General features: G+C 42.1%; 1 protein-coding gene across 1 annotated transcript in view; it reads left to right on the top strand.

Moving 5' to 3' along the window:
- LOC126297843 (probable glutamate receptor) overlaps positions 1-22,686 on the top strand; it is a 253,100-nt gene that overhangs the window by 208,800 nt on the left and 21,614 nt on the right. The window lies entirely within an intron of this gene.

Genomic DNA, 22,686 nt, shown 5'->3' on the forward strand with positions numbered 1-22,686 from the left:
GATGTGGAAGGTTTTGGTAGTTTTACAAATATTACACATTAGTTACATCCTGACCATTTGCATAATTGGGCTAATTTATGTGAAGGTTAATAACTGAAATCCATTCACGTGCATATGCTATGCAGTTAGAAGTTCGTTGTATTCCATCTGATTTTTTATGAGGAACGGTTCAGGTATTTTGTAGACGCATACTTTGCTCTTCCCTGTGCCGGAGTGAGATTAAGTTGTGGATAACGAAGGTCACTTTTGGCCCTAATTTTACCTTTATGAATGCCAGAACTAGTTTCAAATTGTGACTGATTTTTCGCAACAAATTTCATGTGAAAGTAGGTTTACCGAGGGCTGCTGTTAGTATGACAAATTTTTTAAGGAGTTGCCTACAAGAGATTCGAGGATGATCTCCAGATTTTACCCTTATACTTCGTTACAGTATAGTGAAGGATTTGTGCCTAAGTGTGGAATTACTCTGGAAAATAACTTCAAATGGCATTAATGAATAGAGATATGCAAATTAAAGAAAATATTTGATGCTCTGCGTCATACGTAGAACAGGTATTGATCAAGTCAAGCGTTTGAGATCTATTCAAAATTCTTAACAATAAGCACTCCCAGCAGTTTCTAACATTCAACTTTGCATATTATTTCACCTTTTAGTATGTTGTTACAGAAGATAATACGCTGCCCAACGCAACAGTGAAGAACCCTGCAGTGAGGAGGAAACGAAATGCTACGAGGGGTGTTTGAAAAGTCCCTGCAAAGTCCGAGAGATGACACGACCCGCGAGTATCGTGTTCATGTTTAGTTAGTAGCATTTTTGGAAATAACGCACACCGTGTTTCAGGCATATTGGTCTATTTCTTTATATTTGGCATTCGTTTGAGTCAAGGAAGTCGAGTGATTGTCAAAAAATGGACGAAGAAGAATTTCGTGCGATAATTAAACATTACTTTATGAAAGACAAAACGCCTCAGGAGATTAAAGAGGAGCTTGATAAACATTACCGTGGCTCTGCACCTTACATTAGAACAGTTTATAAGTGGTTTCAAAATTTTCGGAGTGGCCATATGGGCGCAAGTGATGCTGAACGTTCTGTACGCCCTGTGGAGGTTACGACTCCAGATATCATTGGTAAAATCCATGATATGGTGATGGATGACAAAAGAGTTAAGGTGCGTGAGATTTCTAGCGCTGTGGGCATCTGGAATGAACGGGTACATAATATTTTGCATAAACATTTGGACATGAGATAGCTATCCGCAATATGGGTTCCGCGATTGCTCACGCTTGACCAAATTGGAATCGTGTGAAGTGTTGAAAGGATGGTTTGCAGCTGTTCAGGAAGAATCTGCAGGACTTAAAGCGTCGTCTCATCACTGTGGATGAAACATGGATACATTACAATACTCCTGAGACCAAACAACAATCTGAAAAATGGATTACCAAGGGAGAATGTGCACCAAAGAAGGCGAAGACCAGTCCTTTGTCCGGAAAGGTTATAGCGACTGTCTTTTGGGATTCGCAAGGCATAATCCACATCGACTATGCGGAAAAGGGTGAAAATACTACAGGTGCATATTATTCATCGTTATTGGACCGTTTGAAAACCGAGCTGCAAGAAAAACGCCGGCCATTGGAACGCAAAAAAGTCCTTTTCCATCACTACAATGCACCAGCACATACCTCAGCAGTTGTGGTCGCAAAATTAATGCAAATAGGATTCGAACTCGTTTCACATCCCCCATATTCTCCAGGCTTGGCTCCATCTGACTACCAATTGTTCCCCAATTTGAAGAAATGGCTGGCAGGACAAAGATTTTATTCAAACGAGGAGGTAATTGCAGCAACTAAGAACTATTTTGTAGACTCGGACAATTCCTATTATCCGGAAGGGATCAACAAAATAGAACAGCGTTGGACGAAGTGTATAAGTCTAAAAGGAGACTATGTCGAAGAATAAAAAAAGGTTTATCCCAAATACGTAAGTAGTTTTTATTTTTGCATGGACTTTTCAAACGCCCCTCGTACTTCACACTTTGAGGAGGTATGTGACGTAATTACACTGATTACAAAATCGAGTCAAATTTACACAGAAATTGGCTATATGAGCCCACCTGTCAGTATGATATTGCACCACCTATGGTCTGGATGCATTTATTGACTCTGGTAGTGTATGTGTCCTCATTTCATTGTGTCCCCTCCAGAGGCAAACTGGCTCACAAAAGTACGATATAAATGCAGATTCTAGATTTAAAGGGATATGTATCTGAAATTAATGGGATTTAAAAGCACGTAACTTAAATGGACAGTGGGATAGCAGGGAGGGTGCTAGCCGAGATAACGAGCTTATCACATCCAGTGCCAGGTTACACATCCAGTGGCAGGTTACCCACTTAGCTGACTTCTGACTTACACCCTCCCCGCCCCCCTCCCCCCCCCCCCCCACCTCACCCTGGGGAACCACCAAGAATAATTCAAGGTCATCCATGGGAACCACACCTCATTCCCTCCACACCCTCATCTCCAATCCCATCCCCCGCCCTCCCCCATGGAGCAATGAGATTCAAAAATCACCCTCCTCCCCCACTCATCTTCATTTTCCATAACTGGGGCACTTGAGTGTGTGGAGCTCATTTTGGAGCTGGACAGCATAGGCTGAGGTAGCAGGCTGTGTCTATTTATTAATAACAAATTAATGTTGTTATACTATCCACTTGAGCTACAGGCTCACGTGATTTTCGTGATTCGAGACACCACCAGAGGCCACACCCAGACAGATATGTAAGTGCTCTCATTATTCTACCTTTTCCTCAATTTTATGTAATTTTACAGTTTCATGTATTTTTATTTATTTTCCACAGTTTTACGTATTTTCCACAATTTGTCTCTTGTATGACTGCGAAACTTGAATGGGTATATATAAAAAATATGGCATATTTTGCTTATTTTCATTCCATTATGTCATTTTTTTGGGTCATCAGTCTACTGACTGGTTTGATGCGGCCCGCCGCGAATTCCTCCCCTGTGCTAACCTCTTCATCTCAGAGTAGCACTTGCAACCTACGTCCTAAATTATTTGCTTGACGTATTCCAATCTCTGTCTTCCTCTACAGTTTGTACCCTCTACAGCTCCCTCTAATACCATGGAAGTCATTCCCTCATGTTTTAGCAGATGTCCTCTCATCCTGTCCCTTCTCCTTATCAGTGTTTTCCACATATTCCTTTCCTCTCCGATTCTGCGTGGAACCTCCTCATTCCTTACCTTATCAGCCCACCTAATTTTCAACATTCGTCTATAGCACCACATCTCAAATGCTTCGATTCTTTTCTGTTCCGGTTTTCTCACACTCCATGTTTCACTACCATACAATGCTGTACTCCAGACGTACATACTCAGAAATTTCTTCCACAAATTAAGGCCGGTATTTGATATTAGTAGACTTCTCTTGGCCAGAAATGCCTTTTTTGCCATAGCGAGTCTGCTTTTGATGTCCTCCTTGCTCCGTCCGTCATTGGTTATTTTACTGCCTAGGTAGCAGAATTCCTTAACTTCATTGACTTCGTGACCATCAATCCTGATGTTAAGTTTCTCGCTGTTCTCATTTCTACTACTTCTCATTACCTTCGTCTTTCTCCGATTTACTCTCAAACCATACTGTGTACTCATTAGACTGTTCATTCCGTTCAGCAGATCATTTAATTCTTCTTCACTTTCACTCAGGATAGCAATGTCATCAGCTAATCGTATCATTGGTGTCCTTTCACCTTGTATTTTAATTTCACTCCTGAACCTTTCTTTTATTTCCATCATTGCTTCCTCGATGTACAGATTGAAGAGTAGGGGCGAAAGGCTACAGCCTTGTCTTACACCCTTCTTAATACGAGCACTTCGTTCTTGATCGTCCACGCTTATTATTCCCTCTTGGTTGTTGTACATACTGTATATGACCCGTCTCTCCCTATAGCTTAGCCCTACTTTTTTCAGAATCTCGAACAGCTTGCACCATTTTATATTGTCGAACGCTTTTTCCAGGTCGACAAATCCTATGAACGTGTCTTGATTTTTCTTCAGCCTTGCTTCCATTATTAGCCGTAACGTCAGAATTGCCTCTCTCGTGCCTTTACCTTTCCTAAAGCTAAACTGATCGTCACCTAGCGCATTCTCAATTTTCTTTTCCATTCTTCTGTATATTATTCTTGTAAGCAGATTCGATGCATGAGCTGTTAAGCTGATTGTGCGATAATTCTCGCACTTGTCAGCTCTTGCCGTCTTCGGAATTGTGTGGATGATGCTTTTCCGAAAGTCAGATGGTATGTCGCCAGACTCATATATTCTACACACCAACGTGAATAGTCGTTTTGTTGCCACTTCCCCTAATGATTTTAGAAATTCTGATGGAGTGTTATCTATCCCTTCTGCCTTATTTGACCGTAAGTCCTCCAAAGCTCTTTTAAATTCCGATTCTAATACTGGATCCCCTATCTCTTCTAAATCGACTCCTGTTTCTTCTTCTATCACATCAGACAAATCTTCACCCTCATAGAGGCTTTCAATGTATTCTTTCCACCTATATGCTCTCTCCTCTGCATTTAACAGTGGAATTCCCGTTGCACTCTTAATGTTACCATTATTATGGTATCATATTTTGGGGTAACTCCACAAACTGAGAAAAAATGTTTTAGAGTACAGAAGCGTATAATAAGAGTAATGTGTAGTGCAAATCCAAGAACATCATGTCGAAACCTATTAAAAGAACTGGTCATACTAACCACAGCTTCTGAGTATATTTATTCCTTAATGAAATTTGTTGTAAATAATACATCTTTTTTTCCAACTAAGTGCTTAGTAAACAGTATCAGTACTATGAATAAGAACAATATACATAAAGATTTAAAATCCAGAGAGGAGTCCAATATTCCGAAAAGCATATTTTTCAATAATTTACCAGCAACCATTAAGAGTTTAGTTTGAGACTAGGCACAATTTAAAAATAATTTAAAAGAATTTTTGGTGGCCAACCCTTTCTATTCCATCCATGAATTTCTCAATAAGCTCAGTAGACCATTTTAATGAATATTTATTATACTTTAATTTTTGACAATACTTGGTTGTAACAGCCAAGTAACTACCTACTGTGTGAATGATGGATTTAATGAAAGCAGATGTAAGTATTAAACCTGTAAATATTGGAAGTTTAATTTTAATTCGTGTACATAATTTTACTGTTTATTGACTGAGGATCATTAAAATTAATGAAAGTCAAATTTTTCTAATTACATTTTTGTAATGTGTTTATCTGATATGTTCCACACCCAGTAGAATCCCCTCTTTTGTGGGTCTATCGACTGCATTATTAATCTAATCTAATCATCTAATCTAACACACAGGTAATGACACCTACTTTTCTCTACGACAAAATGCAACCTTAGAGAGCTGCAGAGTTTGCGCACCATTTGTCGATAAGACGATTCTCTAAAGAGTCAATTACAACTTAGCTAATACCAAAGGGATCAAATTATTGTGAACAACAAAAACAAACAAACACACACACACACACACACACACACACACACACACACACACACACACACACAAACACACCGACTGTTGAAGGGATACGGGCTGCATATGCCTGAGAACAGTAGTTTCCAAAGGCCCCGCGAAGCTCCAGCTAGGTCAGACATGGTGTCGCAACGGCACTCTCTATGTAAATGCAACGGCTAGCCCCGAGGAAGAGGCGCTGACACCTTGACACATCAACGTGCGGTCACTAGGTGATGGCAAATATGGGAAAATGTCCTACGCAAAGTGATAAATGGAGGGAATCACCAGCCTGCGTGTCCGTCTATTTAGCAGTGCAGAATTCCTGCCCCCAACATATGCGAATCTCCATTCTATTATCCAGAGGCTCCTCTGCGACCATTTAACAGAACAGAAGATGACCTGCTCTTTCGTCAGATAGCTTGCACAGCCTCTTAAGATGGCCTCCAGATAGAGGAGCCCTCGCACTTAAAAAGCGGGCTTTCCGAATGTAATATGAGGATTCCAAATGGTTTAAATGGCTCTAAGCACTATGGGACTTAACATCTGATGTCATCAGTCCCCTAGACTTAGAACTAATTAAACCTAACTAACCTAAGGACATCACACACATCCATGCCCGAGGCAGGATTCTAGCCTGCGACCGTAGCAGCTGCGTGGTTCCGGAACGAAGCGCCTAGAACCGCTCGGCCACAACGGCCAGAGCAATATGAGGGTAAACTTCAGAAAACGTTCTAAAATTATTTTTTGTTACAAGGCGCATTTGTGTCGTAGAACAAGTCTGTGAATTGCTGGATTTACATATACACGCTTGTTAATAAAAATGAACTATTTAGTAGCAAAAACACCACTACATGTAGCCGACGTAATAATGTCATCAGGTGTGAAGTGTTGGACGATAATATATTACAACAAATCCACATCTCACCTGGTTCTAATATATCGGTAAAGTTCCGACAGCGTCCCGTCTACCAGACTACCATTGATAACGAAGCACGGATTAACTAATATCAGATTCATTTTCAGAGCCTGACGCTGTTGATAGGAGACGTCTTTAGATAGGATATTACTAAATCTTTTTTCCGTTTTCTTTCAAGGTGGTTAATGCGACAACTCATTTCGAAAATGCGCAGAATCCTTACATACGATCGCATGGTTCAAACCCGCGTCCGGCCATCCTGATTTAGGTTCTTCGTGATTTCCCTAAATCGCTTCAGGCAAATGCCGGGATCGTTCCTTTGAAAGGGCACAGCCGATTTCGTTCCCCATCGTCCTCTAATCCGATAGGACTGATGATCTCGATGTTTGGTCCTTTCCCCACAACCAACCAACTCATCATCTCAGTCGCACTTACATGCGACTTTTTCCTCTTAAAGGACTCTGCTGTTTTTTTTTTTCGTTAAGGGACAATATGTTTAAGGTAGGGTGTGTAATGATTATATCCTACTTCTCATGATCCAACCTGAAATGAGTTCAGACTGATGATCAAATCCCATAATGTGGTTTTATAAGGTTACTGGCCACACTTCGCAGCAGTGAATCTTTCGTTGCTTGTGGATTTGCTGTAACACACCCTTACCAACTAGAAAACTTCTTCCAAATTCAGTAACGTAATACTGGCTTGTTACCGTTAGCTTCGGTCAACACTATACAAAGTCGATATTCACAGCCAGCGTAAGACAAGAGAAATGTGTGTATTCTAAAAAAAAATTAGGAAGAGACTTCATGATCACAAGATCCTCTTGTAAGAGACCTTCAGTTCAAACAAATACTAGGAAGAAAAATACGACCACAACACAGCTGGGAAGGCTGTGTTTCTTCCAGACATAGCTGCGAATACATAATAAAGTATGTTTCCCGGCGTTCGTGCTACAGGAAGTAACGGGGCAGACGGAAGTTCCGTCATTAGATCGGCTACAAAACAGATGCCAATATCGCTGTTTTGTATAATCGATTTCTACTTAACTGTAGGCATATAGCGCGTAGTTTTATAAACCATTACATGTTCTGGCTGTCTTTTTCTAAACAGAGTATCGAAGTTAGGAACTGCATCCTGCCATAACGAAGTAACCCATTACAATTACTGTCTTCCGTAACATGAATAGATCCAGGTAAAAATATAACACGTGATCTAACTTTGTGATCTTAATAGTAAAAAGATGAATGATTGCGTGACCAACACTTTTAGCTCGAATTACTTCCCCAGTAAACTAATAATTGCACAACGACATCATGACTGTATGTACGAAAATTTAATAGGTAATAGTCTAAACATCCTCGACAAACATTGCCTCCCTTACGAATCAGGAACGCATATTTGCTTTATAACTTTACCAGTAAGACAGCCAGAACTCATCTTTGTATTATTTGAATTGCTGTCAATAGATTTTTCCATATTCTTAATACACTAACAAAAACATATGCGGAAGGGTGTGCGTTTGATAGCCGTAGTAATTGCAAATAACAATCATGTTTCTCAGTCTTGATCATATAGCTTGCATCTGACACCATTAACTTTGCTGACGAAACCATTAGATGAATAGACAGCTACATCCTTTCGCCATTATCAACTGCTCCGTTAAAACATTCTTGTAATACATATGCACATATGCACACCATACTCATCTCCTTATGACGAATTGAGAGTAACCTAACAGCACGACACAGTGATACTGACAATCATATTGTGGACTGTCTCTTGGCAGAATACTATTTGTGTAATCAATATCCATGATGAAACAATAAGCATACAGCATATAGTAACTCATTATAGCTCCTAATTGTCTTTTTAAGTAGAGTGTAGAGGTATGATATTGCATCTCGCCGTTTAATCCATTAATGTACACATCCAGCTGAAACATATGTGTTATATGTATTCTATTTTTAGAAGTTCTCACCATAGAAGACGTCGTGATCACGTCATCAACAACGTATGAGATAGTATTACATCGCCTACAGACAAACTGCAGAACGATCTTACGACAGCGTGTACGGAAATTTTACTAAGTAACGATCTAAGACTGCTAAACACACGTTGCCTCCTTTATGTATGAGAAAGGTGATGACACTTTCTGCAGGACCTGATCATCATTTTACAGGACAATGCTCAGGCACGTAGAGTGCAAGCTGTTGCTGATTTGTTTGACTGATGGGGCTGCTAAGTGCTATACCACCTACTGTACTCCCCTGACATAAGCCTTCGTAAGTTCAACTCTATTTCTAAACTGGACGAAACACTTCTCGGCATTCCCTTCAGAACTGCTACAAATTCGTCGGGCAATAGACCGCGCCGCTTGAATTGTCAACACAACTGGCACTGCTAAGAGTATCCTATGACTTCCACATCGCTGGCAACGGGTTCTACACAATGCTGGTGACTACTTTGAATGTCATTAAAACTTTGAAACATGTATCTATTTTGTACGAGCTGTAAATAGATAGTTGGAACTATTAAAGTTCAAACCCTCGTATGTTGTTAATGACGCGATCATGTTTTTTCTTCTTACAACCCCTGAAAGTAGAATAAATATATGTTATAAATTTTAGATGGATGTGTACAATTTGTGGAAGAGTGTGGTTTTAATAGATTATTTGGTAATGGCAAAATTTAATACCATACATTGGTACTCTACTTAAGAAAAAGGCCGTCTGGACCTATAATGATTTATAAAGCTGTGCACTGCCTACCTATAGTTGAACATGGAAATCGATTACGAAATACAGTGATATTGACATCTGTTTTGTAGCTGATCTTATGGTGGAATTTTCGTCTTCCCCATTACTTCCTATAGAACCAAACTGGGAAACATTTTTTTATGCATTCGCAGCTGTGTGTGGTTGAAACACAGCCTACCCAGATGTTTTGCGGTAGTGCTTTTTTTCTATTGGTCCAAATCTTAGGTCGCTTATAATAGGATCATGAGGTCTCCTCTTAATTTCTTTCAGTAAACAAACACACACACACACACACACACACACACACACACACACACACACACACACACACACACAGGTGTTCCATATGATACCATTTGCCACTCACAAAAAGCGGAACTAGAGAGCGGAAAACGTCTGTCTGTATGAGTCCTAGTTTCTCTTAGCTTAAGTGCGCTGCGAATACTGGCTTTCAACAACGTTAACTGAAGATACCAGTAGCAAGTCCAGCGTTGCGTTATTGATTTTGGGAGGAGTCTTCTGCTTAATAAGGGGAGTGTTACGGCATATCCGCAAGCAATAAAATGTTTACTGCTGCAAAGCGTGGCCAGTAACCTTATAAAACCACAGGATTTGTTTGTCAGTCTGAAACTCATACCAGGTTGGATTCATAAATGTAAGACATAATTATCGCACACCCTGTTTTAAATGTGTGGCCCATTAACAAATAAAGCAGCAGAGTGCCATAAAAGGGAAACATCACATGAAAGGATTACGGACATTTTCCAAGAAAGTTTTCTCATTTACCGCCTTGCAAAAGACGGAAAAAAGCGAGATTTAGTGATATCTTATCTACAGACTTCTCTGAGTATCATCAAGCTCTGAAGTTGACTCCAATATTAGCTGATTTATGCTTCAGGGTTAGTGACTGTGTCATGGACGAGATGCTGGCAAAGCTGTAACGATATATGAGAACCGGGTGAGAAGTGGATTCGTGGTAAAATATTATTGCATCGGTTACATGTAGGGGCGTTTTTGCTACTAAATAGAGCATTCTTGTTAATAAGCCTGTACAGGTAAATCCTGCAGCTCAGACATTTTCTTAAGGTCGTCTTCATACGGCGGTCGGAAAGCCAACTATCACGGAGTGTGGGCACCCTGCTGGTGGCCGTCTGTTTCTATAAACGGTCGCAGAGTAGGCTCTGGACTGTACTATGAAGATTTGAGTGCGGCGGGGGAGGGAATTCTGGACTGTTGGCGTCAGGTAATATCGCACATTGAGGTCTCGGTACTTCTTACCTGGAGCTAGCCATTGCATTTACGCAGGGAGAACCATTCCGATGACATCTCCATCCTTCCCGGAGTCTTGCGGTGGTCTCAGGAATCTACTGTTAACTGGCACGTGCAGCCTGCTTTTTATTTCGGCATTGTAGGTGTTTTTCGCAATTTGATCCTATAAGCGGTAGCTTAATTGTAAGTGAGTTTTTGGAGGGTCGTCATTTCGTCAGACGGTGGACAAACTCTGCAGCCCTTTGAGGTCGCATTTAATCATAAGGTGTCATGACCTCTGTGAGTCACTGACTTTGCTCAGTCTCATTTGCATGTTGCGAGGACGTATATACTTAGGATTATTTCCACGTCTATTTACGAATCTTACAGTGACGTCACACACTCATATTGCGAGACTTACATGACCTCTTTATTCTGCCTGGAGATCCTGATAGATCTCGCCCACAGTTAATGTCCTATCAGGATTGTATTTACGACTCTTATGGCATCGCCGCAAATTGTTAATATTGCAGGGTGTATTTGTATAAATATCATGTTGTGACAGGTCAGTAGTTATACATTGGATTTGTACCATTAGAACATTTATATACAGTGTCGCTCATTATCGATGCACAGCTAAGTTTTAGTATCAATATTAAAAAAAAAAATAATAACGCAGAGTCCTAGCTGTCCAGCGTGTGTATTTGGAATTCTGTGTACCAGTCAAAATTATGTTTGTATCAATGCCCATACTCGGACTTTCTGATAGTTAATATACGAGACTTATAGTAATGCTGCATATACTAATATTATCACACAGTTTATTTCTGATTAGATATTACAATTATGATCACATATCTTCAGTCCAGATGGGAGTAGGTTTCATTACGATTAGCCCAGAGAGTAATGAGGGGAGGGAAGGGTAGTGCTTGGCTCTAAACTGTTGGCAACTTTTATCCACAAAGTCGTCCACTGATTTTCTCTAGCGGGAGTGCAGGTGGCTGCAAGTTGCAACTGGTTTGCTGTGGACGGATGCCTTATTTCGTAGCACAAGGTCGGTCGCGTCGGAGATGATTACCCATACATATCGTTTAAATACCGCAATTTTTTTCCACTGTTCCTCGGAAGATGGTCTAGTGTAGTCTTGGGCAGACGTGTGGAGCTCTTCCGTTCGTGGCCAGGGATCCGGTGGAAGCCGCGGTTGCTCGAGATGTTCCATACCCTACCAATACCTCACTTGTCTCGTTCAACCTGCATTATCCAGTGAATACATGGCGAAAGTTCCTCATAACCTAGGTGTGTATTTGTACAGTCTTTGATATTTCCACCGATGCGGTGGGATCTGGTTGCAGTTATTACCATGAGTGGGACGCACCTTGGCCAGAAGTGATATAGCAGCAGTGTGTCTTGTGCTGGCAGCCTGGTCAGAGACGATTGCATCTATTACAATGGAACTTTCTTGCCCATCGCTGGGTTGGGGGCTGCGTTCGTGGCTATACATCACACGTCAGAGTTTGAGGTGTATGCAACCCTGCAGGTAACATATTTTTCACTGTGGTGGCTGCAGATACTGGTCAACTCTCTCTCTCTCTCTCTCTCTCTCTCTCTCTCTCTCTCTCTCTAGGCGCGTATTTTGTAGCGTTGTGCTACACACACAGTTCAAATGTAGTTCAAATGGCTCTGAGCACTATGGGACTTAACATCTGAGGTCATCAGTTCCCTAGAACTTAGAACTACTTAAACCTAACTAACCTAAGGACATCACACACATCCATGCCCCAGGCAGGATTCGAACCTGCGACCGTAGCAGTCGCGCGGTTCCGGACTGAGCGCCCAGAACCGCTAGACCACCGGGGCCGGCTACACACACAGTATCTTCGGTTGGAAGCATCAGAAGGTTGCTATGACGTGATACAATGTAGTAATGTGGTGGTGGCTTAGCAGAGGGTTTATCTATTACGGTGTGTTATTTCTTATACATACTGTATTTTTAGTTGGAAATCGGCACTACTTACAGAATTTCCTATGACGTCATCATTCCCACTAACGTGTTCATGTCTAAAACGTGTACTAGAACGACACACACACACACACACACACACACACACACACACACACACACACACACACACACACACAGTAGTAATACAGTGGTACCTTAGCAGCGATAAACAATTGCAGAACATCGTGCATTGTGATTATCTAAGAGCATCGTCGTGTCGACGCAGTGTCGATAACAGTGGCATGGAGCTTGCGTAATTGCATAAATATGAAAAAATGAGGAAAAATATGTAAAATTATGTAAAACACGGGAGAATACTAAAATAGACGAAAAATAAAAGAAAACTGGAAAATAGGATTAATACATAAAATTGCGGAAGAATGAGAGTACTTGTGTATCTGCCAGGGTGTCATCTCCGCTGGTGCCTTGAATGACAAAAATCATAAAACATTAACTTCTTATTAAGAAATAGAACTCTGAGTCTCGTGGCCGAGGAGCGCGAGCTGGGTTTCACACGATAGTCGTTTTCGAAACCCATGCTGATTCCTACAGAGTAGAGTTCTAATCTCCAGTAAAGTCATTATACTCGAACATAATACGTGTTCCAAAATTCTACAACTGATCGACATTAGAGATATAGGTCTATAGTTCTGCACATCTGTTCGACGTTCCTTCTTGAAACGGGGATGACCTGTGCCCTTTTCCAATCTTTTGGAACGCTACGCCCTTCTAGTTACCTACGGTACACCGCTGCAAGAAGGGGGGCAAGTTCCTTCGCGTAGTGTGTAAAATGGAACTGGTATCCCATCAGGTCCAGCGTCCTTTCCTCTTTTGAGAAATTTTGTTTTTCTATCCCTCTTTCATCTATTTAGATATCTACGATTTTGTCATCTGTGCGACAAAGAGGGAACTACAGTGCAGTCTTCTTCTGTGAAACAGCTTTCGAAAAAGACATTTAGTATTTCGGCTTTTAGTCTGTCATCCTCTGTTTCAGTACCATTTTGGTCACAGAGTGTCTGGACATTTTGTTTTGATCCATCTACCGCTTTGACATAAGACCAAAATTTCTTAGAATTTTTTTGCCAAGTCAGTACATAGAACTTTACTTTCGAATTCATTGAACGCCTCTCGCATAGCCGTCCTCATACTATATTTCGCTTCGTGTAACTTTTGATTGTCTGCAAGGCTTTGGCTATGTTTATGTTTGGTGTGAAGTTTCCTTTGCTTCCGTTGCAGTTTTATAATTCGGTTTCACCACGGTGGCTCTTTTCCATCTCTTACGATATTGCTCGGCACATATTGTACGATGGTTTTGAACTTTGTCCACTGATCCTCAACACTATCTGTACTTGAGAAAAAACGTTTGTGTTGAGCCGTCAAGTACTCTGAAATCTGCTTTTTGTCACTTTTGCTAAACTGAAGAATCTTCCTGCCTTTTTTAATATTTTTATTTACGGCTGAAATCATCGATGCTTAACCGCTTTATGATCCCTGATTCACTGTTCTGCGTTAAATGTTTCAAATAGTTGGGGTCTGTTTGTCACCAGAAGGTCTAATATATTATCGCCACGAGTCGGTTCTCTGTTTAACTGCTCAAGGTAGTTTTCAGACAATGCACTTGGAAAGAATTTCACTGGACTCTCTGTCCCTGCCACCCGTTATAAACGTGTGAGTCTCCCAGTCTATATCTGGCAAATCAAAATCTCCACCCAGAACTATAACATGGTGGGGAAATCTACTCGAAATATTTTCCAAATTTACCTTCAGGTGCTCTGCCACAACAGCTGCTGAGCCAGGGGGCCTATAGAGACATCCAGTTACCATGTCTGGGCCTGCTTTAACCGTGACCTTCACCCAAATTATTTCACATTTCGTATCTCCGTCAATTTCCTTCGATACTATTGCACTTCTTATCGCTATAAACACGCCTCCCCCTCCACTGTTCAGCCTGTCTCTGCGGTATACATTCCAATCTGAGTTTAGAATTTCATTACTGTTTACATCTGGTTTCAGCCAACTTTCTGTCCCTAGTAATATGTGGGCATTGTGACCGTTTTTAATGAAAGAAGTTCTGGGACCTTTCTATAGACGTTCCTGCAATTTACTATTACCACATTAATATTGTTATTCCTTGTTGCATTTTGCCCACTCCTACCTTGTCGCGTCTCAGTAGGCGTCTTGTCGGGCCTAGGGAGGGAATTCTCTGCCTAAAAAACCCACATGTGCACACCACACGTACTCCGCTACCCTTGTAGCCGCTTCCTGCGTGTAGTGCACGCCTGACCTATTCATGGGGACCCTACGTTTCTCCACCCGATAGCGGAGGTCGAGAAATTTGCACCCCAGGTATCCGTAGAATCATCTGAGCCTCTGGTTTAAGCCTTCCAATCGGCTCCAAACCAGAGGACCTCGATCGGTTCTGGGAACGATACCGCAAATAGTTAGCTCAGATTCCACCACGCGAGCGAGGCTTTCCGGTTCTTACGCGAAATGTTCGTTGTAGGCAGTAAATTTGTTCTACAGTCTGTAGCAGATGCCGGTTAGGACCATCTCTTCCCTCCGAGGATTCCTGTTTGAATTCACGGAGCATGTCTATAATAATCAAGTATTTGTCGAACCTATCGGTGGAAAATCTGACAGCACGCCTCTCAACTGCTTCGATGTCTTCCTTTAATCCAACCTGGTGGGGACTTCAAACACTGGAGCAGTACTCAAAAATGGGTCGCAGAATGTTCTGCGTGCGGTCTCCTTTGCAGGTAAGCCACACTTGCCAAGTATTCTCCCATTAAACCAAACCTGACTCAGTACTTTTCCTACAACCTACCTCACACACTCGTTCCATTCAATCTCGCTTTGCTACGTTACATTTACATATTTAATCGACGTGTCTGTGTCAAGCAGTGCATCAGTAATATTGTATTCTAACATTTTAGGACTGTTTTTCCTATTTATCTGGACTACCTTGGATTTTTACACATTTAGAACAAGCTGCGAGTCATCATACTAAGAACAAACTCCGTCCAAGTCATCCTGTATTCTTCTACAGACACTCAACGACGAAACTTGCCCGTTCACTACTGCGTCATCAGCAGACACTCCACGGTTGCTATTTACGCTATCCGTCAGATCGTTTATGTATACATGGTGATTTTTTTCCACCGTGTACAAGCTCTAGGGATTGATCGATGATAGGATACGGAACAAGAAAGGTCTAATGAACTTGTGTTGGCAAATGACTGGTTTTCATGCTAGAGACCATTTCTTCAAACGCACATTGTTACAGAGACTGTGGTCTAATACGCGTTGTACCATGTAGCCACGGTCACGTGTTGAAAATGGTTTCCATATGCCTCTACTCATGTGTGTACGCGCAGCAGCAGGTTTTATCTCACACGTTAACTTTGTCCAGGCTACATCCGAACAGTGTCAAAGGCAGCAGGAAGACGCTGCTCCCGTGTGTCCACATCCGGAATGGGCTCTGTATACACGATACTTTTGAGATGGCCCCATAACCAGAAATGGCACGGATTGAGATCCGGTGGCCGGCCGCTGTGGCCGTGCGGTTCTAGGCGCTTCAGTTTGGAACCGTGTGACTGTTACGTTCGCAGGTTCAAATCGTGCCTCGGGCATGGGTGTGTGTGACGTTCTTAGATTAGTTAGGTTTAAGTAGCTCTAAATTCTAGGGGACTGATGACCTCAGATGTTAAGTCCCATAGTGCTCAGAGCCATTTGAACCCTTTTTTTTTTTTTTTTTAGATCCAGTGAACGAGCAGGTCATGCAACTGGACACCCTCGTGCGATCCATCGACCAGGGAAGACACGATTGAGATGCGTCTGGACGTTAACGGCGAAGTAGGCTGAAGCACCATCTTGTAGCAGCCACATAACCTCCGAATCCTGAATGATACTTCTTGCAGCAGGGGAAACAAATCCACTCGCAAGAAACGCCGATAGTTCAGGCCTGTTAGGCGACGTGTAAGGAAGACCGGTCCAAAAAGCAGTCACCGATTATCCCGGACCACACATTTCGACTGCACCGATGCCGATGATTCGCTATGGTGGTTTTGCATACTGTTGCACAGATGAGTGTTATGAAAGTTGAAGATCTCATTCCACGCAAAGGTGGCCTCAGTTTTGAATAGGATGGATGACACAAATCCCGGAATCGTAGTTGCCTGGTGAAGAAACCAGTGACAAAACTGCTCTCGATGTGGAAAGCCTGCACACGCTGCAAGTGATAATGGTAGTAGCAATTGTCATGGAGAATATCCTATACGGTAGTCTGGCTTACCCTGTACTAGCGGGTCAAGTGCCTGACACTGACACGGCAGTCGCCATCCATAGTGTTAATCACATTTTCCTCCAAGTCCGGTGTTCGAACATTTCGAATTAAAGCACTTACTAAAGAAATGACCTAAGGTGACGGTTGTGGGTTCACTGTGGCGACAGATTTGGTAGTGCACGATTTCATAATTTCCTGCTTCCTGAAACGGCCTTGCCTCAGACAAACGGTGAAACGCTGTTGCACACATTGAATGTTGTTGATGATGATGATGATGTTGTTGTTGTTGTTGTCGGTGGGGATAGGTCTCCTATAACGACCTTGCTGCCTGCCACCCGTTGCCATTTGCTTTTCCGTAAGTAAACACCATGTCGGCGAGCTCTCATTTCGAATACGGAACCGGTGTACAGCGCTGTATCATATGCACTACAAGGTGAGTTAGCAAGACAAGTGGATGAAACACAACATTACCAATGATATTGCAGGAGAGGGCGCTAGAGCACAAGGTATGAGGAACGGTATCACACTCTAGGAGGAAACAATGCATACTGTGACTGTGGCTGCATGGTACAGGAATCCATGGAGCTTCTACACGGTGGAAAAAATCACCCTGTATTCAGAAACAAAGCGGTGCTATCACACTTCCCTTGGGCAGTCTTGTCAACATCCTTGTCTATGATAAACAGTCACCGTCCAGGACAACGAACTGGGTTTCGCACTGTTAGGAAGTATTGGTCCGTGTGATTCTGATGGTCTACAACGTCTTATAATCACGTTTCCGGAAACAGTCTACTGTCCTCAGATTTGTTCAGCAAGGCACCTTCCACAATACGCCGAAGTTCTACGATATAATTCAGAAACACCTCGTATGTCCTCGCTCCAGTGAATCTCTGTACAACGTTGTCGCAGGAAGTGAACATTAAGTCTTGTGAACCTCACCCGGCTATCGTCTTACAAGTAAAGACGGCGTATCTACGCCTTTCACCGGAGTGGGAATTCCGGTTTCACACCTCTTAACGGCTGCCAACGCTTGATAACGGACGCTCTCCAGCTCTGCACGCAACCGGCCAGTATTTCCCTCTACGAGAATAGCACTGCACGCAGTCTTAGACCAGTCGCAGTGGTACGGATCATTGCTTCCGAAACTGATTTAAGTATCAAAAATATATGTTTAGTGTCTGAAGACCAAAAGTTTACACGAGAAATGGACAGTATTCAGACACCTCAAGCATCATTACGACTTCTGTTGCCCACTCAAAGACAAGGTGATTGTAGTCAGAACACAAGCATAAATTACACAAGGACGAAGTAAGTAAACGACTACGGCCCTTTCAAAGGAACCATCTCGGCTCTTTACTGAATTGAGGTCGGGAATCTCTTTCGAGTCATACGTAGAAGCTAATGAACTATCGACTATCTGCAACGTATATTATCACGTGTGTGGAAATGAATGCACAACATCTAAGGATGTGTTTCGATTTAAACAGGAAATTACATAAGTGAATGTAATTTAAAGTGATCAGTTACAGTGACTTATCTTTAATACTAATGTTTGAAATGCCAAATCAGCCAAGTCACAATGTCATCGCAAGGTAGTACTGCCTATGTGAAACATGTCTATGTTCCCAGCTAAAGATGGGACCGATGACCTCGCTGTTTGGTCCCCTCCCCCAAATTTACCAACCAAACATTCCAGCTAAAGCACGTTTAGAAGAAAGACCCAAGGGCGACGGTTGTGGGCTCACTGTGATGACGAGTATATGGCGACTTGGTAAGGATGTCTGGTCTTGGAAGAAACCGAGCGAGACTAAAAATACTGTGGAACGATTTCGGCAGAGACAGACAGACACTATAAGTTGAAATTATGAGGGGGATTTAAACCATGGATCTCCCAGTGCAGTAAGCCTTTGGTAAAAATTGTGTAGCAAAAACAGTTAAATTGTGTAACTGTAGGATGTCAAAGCGGTAGGTGGATCAAAACAAAATGTCCAGATACTCTGTGACCAAGATGGTAGTGAAACAGAGGATGACAGACGAAAGGCCGAAATACTAAATGTCTTTTTCCAAAGCTGTTTCACAGAGGACGACTGCACTGTAGTTACCTCTTTGTCGATGGGATACCAGTTCGTTTTTACACGGAGTACGCGAAGGAACTTGCCGCCCCCCCCCCCCCCCCCCTCCTTGCAGCGATGTACCGTAGGTCTCCAGAAGAGCGTAGCGTTCCAAAGGATTTGAAAAGGGCACAGGTCATCCCAGTTTTCAAGAAGGGACGTCGAACAGATGTGCAGAACTATAGACCTATATCTCTAACCTCTTACTACGTTAGAGTATAATGACTTTTCTGGAGACTAGGAATCTGCTCTGTAGGAATCAGCATGGGTTTCGAAAAAGACGATCGTGTGAAACCGAGCTCGCGCTATTCGTCCACGAGACGACGAGGGCCATAGACACGGGTTCCCAGGTAGATGCCGTGTTTCTTGACTTCCGCAAGGCGTTCGATACAGTTCCCCACAGTCGTTTAATGAACAAAGTAAGAGCATATGGACTATCAGACCAATTGTGTGATTGAATTGAAGAGTTTCTAGATAACAGAACGCAGCATGTCATTCTCAATGGAGAGAAGTCTTCCGAAGTAAGAGTGATTTCAGGTGTGCCGCAGGGGAGTGTCGTAGGACCGTTACTATTCACAATATACATAAATGACCTTGTGGATAACATCGGAAGTTCACTGAGGCTCTTTGCGGAAGATGCTGTGGTATATCGAGAGGTTGTAACAATGGAAAATTGTACTGAAATGAAGGAGGATCTGCAACGAATTGACGCATGGTACTGAGAATGTCAACTGAATCTCAATGTAGACAAGTGTAATGTGCTGCGAATACATAGAAAGAAAGATCCTTTATCATTTAGCTACAATATAGCAGGTCAGCAACTGGAAGCAGTTAATTCCACAAATTATCTGGGAGTAGGCATTAGGAGTAATTTAAAATGGAATGATCTTATAAAGTTGATCGTCGGTAAAGCAGATGCCAGACAGATTCATTGGAAGAATCGTAAGGAAATGCAATCCGAAAACAAAGGAAGTAGGTTACAGTACACTTGTTCGCCCACTGCTTGAATATTGCTCACCCCTGTGGGATCCGTACCAGATAGGGTTGATAGAAGAGACAGAAAAGATCCAGCGGAGAGCAGCGCGCTTCGTTACAGGATCATTTAGTAATCGCGAAAACGTTACGGAGATGATAAACTGTCCCGCATCTCGTGGTAGTGCGGTAGCGTTCTCGCTTCCACGCGCGGGTTCCTGGGTTCGATTCCCGGCAGGGTCAGGGATTTTCTCTGCCTCGTGATGGCTGGGTGTTGTGTGATGTCCTAAGGTTAGTTAGGTTTAAGTAGTTCTAAGTTCTAGGGGACTGATGACCTAAGATGTTAAGTCCCATAGATGTAATACTCAGTTATTAGCCAACAGTTGGGTATTTGTCCTGATTGTGGTAAGTTTGATGTTGGTGAATCAGACACAGACATGGCAACTAGGCTGACTGGACATTAAGACCTCACAAAAAAAAAAAAAAAAAAAAAAAAAAAAAAAAAAAAAAAAAAAAAAAAGCCAAAAACTTTACCCATTGGAAGCTGTAAAAGTCAATAAATATTTAGCCCATGGAATTGATAGTAGAAAACGGGTTAACTAATTAAATTAATCGTGTTAAACATACACAATATCGTGTTTTCATTTGTACAGATTAAAATTAATAGGCACATCACAACTCCCCAATTTCGGCTTTAGATACCATTGACAACTTGGAGTCGCTTGTAAAAATAAGTCAATTTTCATAATCTTGAGAAAAAGGGAATAGCACCTGTCTGAAAGTTGATTGTTTATGTAATTCTGGGGACAAGATGAGCATACTGACAAGTCACAATACATAACCACTATAAGCCAAAAAAAGCAAAGGATGGATATGGAATGAGCAACACGATGGGCTAATCAGTGTAGTGAACTGACTGAACCATCTTAAAAAATTATTATTATGAGAGTTTGTAAACAAATTCTGTATGTTGGAAAGATATAATATTGAAGTGGGAAAAACTGTCAAGATTTTGTCGAAATAGGGCTTCTCCATGCAAAGAATGGTTGTAGACTTCTTGAGAGCATTCACGTATCAGGTGGAACGCATTTAGAAAATCGGTGAACAACAGCTACAATGAGTGGTTTTTGCATATTGGTCTCTGTCCTCTAAAACAACTCCTACTTTTCTACTCTCATTTTAAAGCGCTGAGTACAATACAATGCCTGAACACACTTGCAATACTGCATAACAGTAAGTGTATAATGTAAGCTCAGGATCTCTCTTAGAACAATAATCTGCTGTGAATATTGATAACGACACATCTGAATCAGCTCAGTCTAACTCTCGAACAAAATATTCTGCTTGCTGTGGTTTAAGACGAAAAACCTGTCACTGAGTGGAATTTACACTGATGAGCAAAAACCTACTTAATAGCTTGTTTGTCCGTCTTTTGAACGACATATTCTGTGTATCAGGGATCAGACAGTGAGTTTGTAAGTGTGTGGTAGTATGTGACGTTAGATGTCTACGCACAGGTTATGTAATTCGCGTAAATAACGGGCCGCTGATTTGCCACAACGACCCAGATGGGTTCCATAGGATATACATCAGGCGACTTTGGTCGCCGAGACATCAACGAGAGTTAATTATAATGCTCCTCCAACCACTGTAGCACCGTTCTGGTTCCGCGACAAGGACAATTATACTGCTGGAAGATGACATCGCCTTTGGGAAAGACATCAAGCATGAAGAATACAGGTGATTCGCAGCTGTTAGCGTGTCCTCTATTACTATCACAGATACATGTAAGCCCAGGACAGTGTCTCCCAGAGCATAATACTGCCCTCACCAGCCTGTGTAGGTGGCGAGCGCTTCACATTTCAAGCCGCCGTTCATCTCGATGATGGCGTTTGTGTAGACGGTCATGGACATAGTGTAGCAAAAATTGAGTCACCTGAGGAGCTGACACGTTTCCATTGATTGCCGATCGAATCACAATAGTCCCGTGCCCACTGAAAACGTAATTGACGATATCACTGTGTCAACATGTGAACACGTGGTAGTGGTCAGTTGCGGAACTCCACGCTCAACAACGTACGATAAACAGCGTGCTCCAAAACACTTGTTCGTGCGTCAGCATTGTGCTCTTCCGGCAGATATGACACAGATCACCGTCTATCCTACGATACTGTGTACACAAGTGACACAAACACACGTTCTGTGAAGAGTTGTGGACGTCCAATCATTTAGCGTCTAATGGTAGTTTCACTGTTGTTCTACCTCTTTCCATAGATTCTCACTACAGTAGCACTTGACCACTCAACCAGATTCGCCATTTTCGAGATACTCGTTCACGGGCTCTGCGAAACAGTGCTCTACTCTTTGTCAAAGTCGCTTATCTCAACGAATTTCCCCATTTGCAGCCCATATCATTGCCGGAATGATTCCCAGTCCATGTCTGCTCCTCTTATATACGTTTGTTACCGCGGTACCAGGCTGCAATCAACGTTGCGGTGTGTAGTGGTCAATATGTTTTGCTGATCAGTGTATCTCATTAAGGAAAGCATTCGAACAAATGAGTGTGGAGTAAAACACAATATTCGATTATTATTATTGTTACTGGGTAGGGCCACTCTGTGTCCTCTCTGGTGATGATGTACGAGGTGTCAATAAAGTCCGGGTATCATTTCAAAAAAAATCATAATTTGGAAACTATTAGAGACAGAGAATTGTGGTTCGTTGTAAAACGTTTAGACACTCTCAAAGTATTTTTCTATTGTTGCATATTTGACTTGGAGGGCATGGAAATGGCGACATACCTGGAGAAGGTGCAATGTTTGATTTGGTATGCAGGATCCAAGTATGTGACAATGGT

Source organism: Schistocerca gregaria, chromosome X (assembly GCF_023897955.1).
Source record: "Schistocerca gregaria isolate iqSchGreg1 chromosome X, iqSchGreg1.2, whole genome shotgun sequence".
NCBI classification, from domain to species: Eukaryota; Metazoa; Arthropoda; class Insecta; order Orthoptera; family Acrididae; genus Schistocerca; species Schistocerca gregaria.